The sequence below is a fragment of the Mytilus californianus genome, unplaced genomic scaffold (assembly GCF_021869535.1).
Source record: "Mytilus californianus isolate M0D057914Y unplaced genomic scaffold, xbMytCali1.0.p SCAF_22, whole genome shotgun sequence".
NCBI lineage: Eukaryota > Metazoa > Mollusca > Bivalvia > Mytilida > Mytilidae > Mytilus > Mytilus californianus.
Window position 1 is genome coordinate 5,215,833 of NW_026262671.1, and position 6,000 is coordinate 5,221,832.

Consider the following 6,000-nt stretch of genomic DNA (forward strand, 5'->3'; position numbering starts at 1 on the left):
ATGGAATTATATGCGACTTTCATACAAGTGAGAGGTTTAGCTAGCTATAGAATCAGGCTTAATCCGCTATTTTCTACAAAAGGAAATGCTTGTTCTGTCAGGTATATGACACTTGCTTTCAATTCGTTTGATGTGTCTGAGCTTTTTATTTTGCCATTTGATAAGGGAATTTTTGTTTTGAATTTTCCTTGGAGTTCGGTATTTCTGTTTTTCTTAATTTCTAATACTCGAAATAAATGATAATGAATTTTCTTAATTTGTTTATATTGAAATAAAGGGACTCTTTTCAAATGTAATTTTTTCATCTAATGTTTTGTTTCTATATAAAGGTATTTTGATGTTACGTGATGTTTAATAAAAACAATTTTCAAATGATTGTGTCTACAATATGACGAAGACAATCAAAATATAATGCTAAATTTTCGTATATATTGATATGTAAATTAAACATAAATCCGGTTTAAAATTCTATAATTTTATTTCAATATTATGAAAGCATATTTCAACAGTACGTCAATGGTAATATCTTTAATCTTTCGTATGTCAACATTTTTAATCAGATTCAGTACGGCCTTTTGTACTACTACAACCAATATCACCAAGATTCTGAACATACAATGTCATTATTGATGTAGCATATATACTTTGTTTATGTATAGACAACTTTATAAAATAATATCAGCATTCTGAATAAACCTATATTGTGTGAATAATCGGATAAGGAATTACTCTTTTGTCCAACTTAATAAATCAATGCTGTTTTCGAGGTTCATCCTTTAACGTTGGATTTTAATACATTAAGACATGAAGATTTTGATTACAATAATTGACATCTCTAATAGTCAAAAAAATTAAAACAACAAGTCAGAAAGTTCATGGGTTCAAAGCTCTTTTCTGGATTGCCTTTCATCAGGAACGCTCAAAGCCGAATATTTAAAACCCAAAGATGTATAGGAATCAAAATAATTGAAGTGCTATATAACCACGGCAACCAAAAGTACCTTAAAAAAAATAGTCAAATCCATCTAAGGTTAACTTTGTCTGAGGGAGTTAAAAATGTATAAACAAACAAAGTTACAAAGGTTTTTTTATAAATCGTGTCAGTACCGAAGTACTGACTACTGAGCTGATGACACCCGCAAATACTGATAGTCCACCAGCAGAGGTATCGACCCAATGCTGTAAAAAATTAAAACAACATGTTATAAATTTCAAGCGTCCGATTATATTTAAGAAGGGCATTGAAACAAATACGACGAACTCAATGTCTATTTTCATAATAATACAAAGTGCATACATGTATAACGATATGAAATCATTGCCAAATGGATACAAAAAAAAATTGTTATTGAAAATGTAGATATAGCACTCAAACGAAATATATATTAACTCATCTTAGATACCAGGATTAAAAATTACCAAAACTAAAAAGAAGAAGAGCCTGAAGAGAAAGTACCTCGGATAACTGAAACCTCGGAGGAGTCGAATAGTTGTGTCAGGTCTATCCGACTTCGACTTACCGAGGTTTGACTGTATCTCACATATTTTATTCATTTCTGAATATTTCCATTTAGGTTGTGATAAAGAAGCATACACACCAGTATAAGTAAAAAAATAGCTGATCTAGGAACACCATAAACCAACTTGTTTTCGCGAATACGTTTTTGGCGTAATACTTTCTTTAGTTTTCAATACTTTCATGATACATTGTCTGTAAATTGAAAAGTGTTTTACATCATATTTTAGAATGGCATTGAATCAATTACGACAGCCTCAATCATGTCAATGACTATTTTCTTAATAAGCAGAGTGTCAATTATAAAAAGTAAAATCACAAAAATACTGAACTCTGAGGAAAATTAAAAACGGAAAGTCCCTAATCAAATGGCAAAATCAAATGATAAAACACATCAAACGAATGGACAACAACTGTCATATTCCTGACTTGGTACAGGCATTTTCAAATGTAGAACATGGTGGATTGAACCTGGTTTTTTAGCGCTAAACCTCTCACTTGTATGAAAGTTGAATCAAATTCCATTATATTTACAACGATTCGTGAACAAAACAGACATAATAGGTAACATTGTCAAAATATGGGAACAATAGTCATCACAGTGTCACAATCTTATAAGTAAGACACTTGAACAATACAACTTTAATCTGTATGAGTGATATGCACAAATTATGCGATTTCTTAAACCGTTTTTCTCATCGATTATCGAGAAATGTAGAGGACAACAAAAAGAAATTTTAAAAAGAAATTAGACATGACGTTCTTCTAAGGTAAGACCAGAGTTTTGTTTTCTGTACTGTGCTGTGCTTCCGTTGGCTTGTAAAAGTCTTAAGTAAGAAATAAGCAAAAAAATAATTCGGAAAATCTTTAGAAATGCAACATTTCTTAAGAGAAATATATTAACACGTATAGCCGATTCATATTTAAAACCTGTTGAGTTTGTATACTAGACAACATAAATAACGCACCAAGTCTTCCCACGTACAGTAACTTTATAAATTCATGTTTTTTCCGGAAATATGTAAAACTTGAATATACATGAAGCTTACCCAGCAGGCACTCAACGTTGAATAAACGTTGAAATGAGGTTGAAATGGTGATCAACGTGTATTCAACGTTGACACAACGTTACATTTTCAACTTTGAGTAATAAACATTTTTTTAAAGGTGAATTAACGTTGACCATTTCAACGTTGAAATTGGAACGTTGATTCAACATTGACTCAAGTATTTACTGTAGGCTTATATAAAAAAAATCATTAACTCAAGTCAGTACATGCATAACTATAGCAGTATATATTTATAAAGAAAAGAATGAAATAGGTTTTCGATTTTCACAAAAATATTATGAAATCAGATCTTATATTTTTAATATAAATTTCTTGAAATAGGGGGGAGGGGGGTTATATTGTTTGATACTGAATTTCTTTGAAAAAAGATAAACTGCATTTATTATATCTCACATAATATTTATGAATAATTTATAATAACATAAGGATAACACGTAAAGAAATTTGAAATAATTGATTATTTACAAAAATCTCGGTTTTTTTTTTATTCATATTTTCGCGGGATTTTAACAGGAAGTTAGTTACCCATACGCATTACGTATACTCGGTTTTTTCCTGTTTAAAAGATAGAAAAACAAAGAACGAGAAACTTGCCGTTTATCAAGTATCCTTATGGTAAGTAGATGTTTCTATGCGGCTATAATTGTTTTTCATATGTATAAATTGCAGTAAGAAATGCTGAATTGGTATCAGTATTGCACAATCAGAGAAAAAATATAACGTCAACAAATGTAGATAGTAGAACACAGGGAAGGGCCATAGTGAACAATATGATATATAATTTCCACCAATTTTACTATTTTTAAGAGCATTAAAGGTGGAAAGCATATTTGTTTTCTCTTTAAGTAAAATTTGAGACATTAATATGCTTGAAGTGTCGGATAAGAAAAAAAGGGGGGGGTGTACGCAAGCGCTTTACACTGGTAAATGTGATCTGGTGTTCCCAACACGTATACTATAGATATGTGTCTTCTTTTAGTTAAAGGCTAGGTAAACTGCATGCTATTGTTGATAATAAACAATACATTTGGACTGAACAACAAAATATTGAACGATCATGTGCAGAAATTTAAAAATTTATAAAATGTGAAATTTGTATTATTTTTACAATTACGTTAAATAATACCACAAAGTACAATTACTTCACGCTATGAGAAGGAACAGGCCCGTAGCCCGGAACTTTCAAGGGGGGGTTGTTACATCATGTACATGGACTCGCGTAGCTCGCTTTAACTGTTACAATTCAAACAGCGCCGACTTTAACAGTGCTTATTTGTTTTCAAGGGGAAGGGGGGGGGGGGTGCGTACGAACCCCTCGAACCTCCCTGGCTACGGGTGTGAGGAAAATTGAATGTTCATACATAACTTTTCGCCTAATTAACCTATCTACACAAGTCATTCTATTTTTAAACCAAGTCTGTCTGACCCTTATCTGATCTTCAGGCGATCTCCGTGTAATACGAGAAATTAGGTTAACATAGCATGTGCGCCTAATCAGTTATGACTACTTTAAAATCAACATGACCATGCGCCTTAATAGAAGTATTAAAAACCAAAAGACGACACCACTTTAAGTAAACAATAACAACAAAATGACAATATTATATACGTTAGAAACTTTTAGCAATTTGTTTACTAAGACAAATAACATTATCATATACAAGGCAGACAATTATTTACGTGAAGGGTTAATACAATTAAATATAATACAATAAAAAGAATAAGCTGATTTCAGAATAAAGGAGGTAGCCAAGATTGCGTTTAGCATAAATGAGAACTTACACAGTGAAAAAATTATCTTGACAATATTCGTAGACTTCGTATTCTTAAAACATTATCATGTACTCGTCCTGAATGTGCATTTAACCTGCCGCTGAACCTAAACTTACAACAGCCTTCCATTATCGTGAACATGTATTATCTATTTTACAGTAGTTTGTCGAACAAAGCAATGGCTGAAATGAATCTAAGTGGAGCAAAATAAAAATTCAGTTTTTGGAATTCCAATCTATAAAATCATCAAAGGTAGGTTTTTTGTGTTCCGTGTTAAATACGGGCGTATCATGCGCTCATGGCGCAGTTCTTTATTTAATGATGATAATAATAATAATTAATAATTCTTTATTTAAAAAGGATTACACAGTTAGTTACAAAACTAATCTTCACTGAGGCCCTCATGAAATACATTGAAATATAACAAATAAAGAATTACAAAAAAATCGAACATACACACACATACGAAAAATGTTAATGGACTTGTGCAGTTATCAATTAAAAAACATGAAAGGTAAAGTGTTTGCGGAGTAATTAATTACAAAGTCAAACCTGCAGGTTTACAAATTTCGGGTAAAAGCTTCTTCATTTAATATCAAAAACTACCAATAGTAAATATTTATGTATTTTTTTATTTCTCATATTTTTTTTTATTAACGATTAGCTTATTTCTTTATGTGCTTTGCCATTATGGTTCTATTTTTCATTGCTTCTTGGTGATATCTAGAAACAAATTTAAGGTGACTCAAGTTTAGGATATCTTTTCAGGACATACAATTTATATTTATTATCATCTTATCTTTTCTAGAGGTTAAATATACTGCAAACGAATAAAGATGTCACTGAGAAACAAATATCTGATAAAGAGTCCTCCTGCTTGAAGTCTGCAGCAGAAAGAACTCGAGGTGGTGGAAGAAAGTTGACATGCAAAAAGGACAAAAGAGACTAAGATAACAAATGAATTTAAAAATAAATCTTGAATCAAAAGAAATATCATTGTATTACTATAGTTAATGTTGTTATTCAGTAAATTTGTATTCGTGTAATGGATTATACCAATTATAGCCTTTAGGTGTGAGGGTAATATATATATCATCAAGAAAATTTCGTTGAGAGTTGTCTGGTTAGCAGTCATGCAGCATCTTCTTATTTTCATATGTATTGCGATCATCCTGTACACTCTTTGGATCTTATAATGTCTTCACTTTTCTTGGGATATACTACTTTAAAGAATGGCTTAACATTTGGTCAGTCGCTTAACAAAGATAACTTGTAACATGTGAGAATAGTTTAGAACTATTCAACATCTTCTTTCTGTTTAGTGATGCTTTCTGTGGTGGGAATAAAGTGTGTTTCAAAATTTTTATGCAAACTGTGTAATCAAATTCATTGAATCATTTGTATTTTATAGCTATTCAGAACAAGAAAAACTACAAGTAGGATAAATGAAATGATGGTGTGTGTCCACTTGTATAACCATATAGATAATTATATATAGTTATCGTTATACAAGTGGACACAAACAATCATTTCAGCTATTCCTACTTGTATTTTCTCTTGTTCTCAATAGCTTAATACGCATGATTCAATGATTTAACAGGATCTCCCAAATATATCGGACAATACAGTAGATCACACCAA

At 31.0% G+C, this 6,000-nt stretch overlaps 1 long non-coding RNA gene across 1 annotated transcript; it reads left to right on the forward strand.

Moving 5' to 3' along the window:
• Positions 1 to 2,772: 2,772 nt before the first annotated feature.
• LOC127732164 (uncharacterized) lies at positions 2,773 to 5,405 on the forward strand. The gene is made up of 3 exons (XR_007996091.1): positions 2,773 to 3,201; positions 4,519 to 4,611; positions 5,168 to 5,405. It is a non-coding gene; the product is annotated as an uncharacterized LOC127732164 (long non-coding RNA).
• The last annotated feature ends 595 nt before the right edge of the window (positions 5,406 to 6,000 follow it).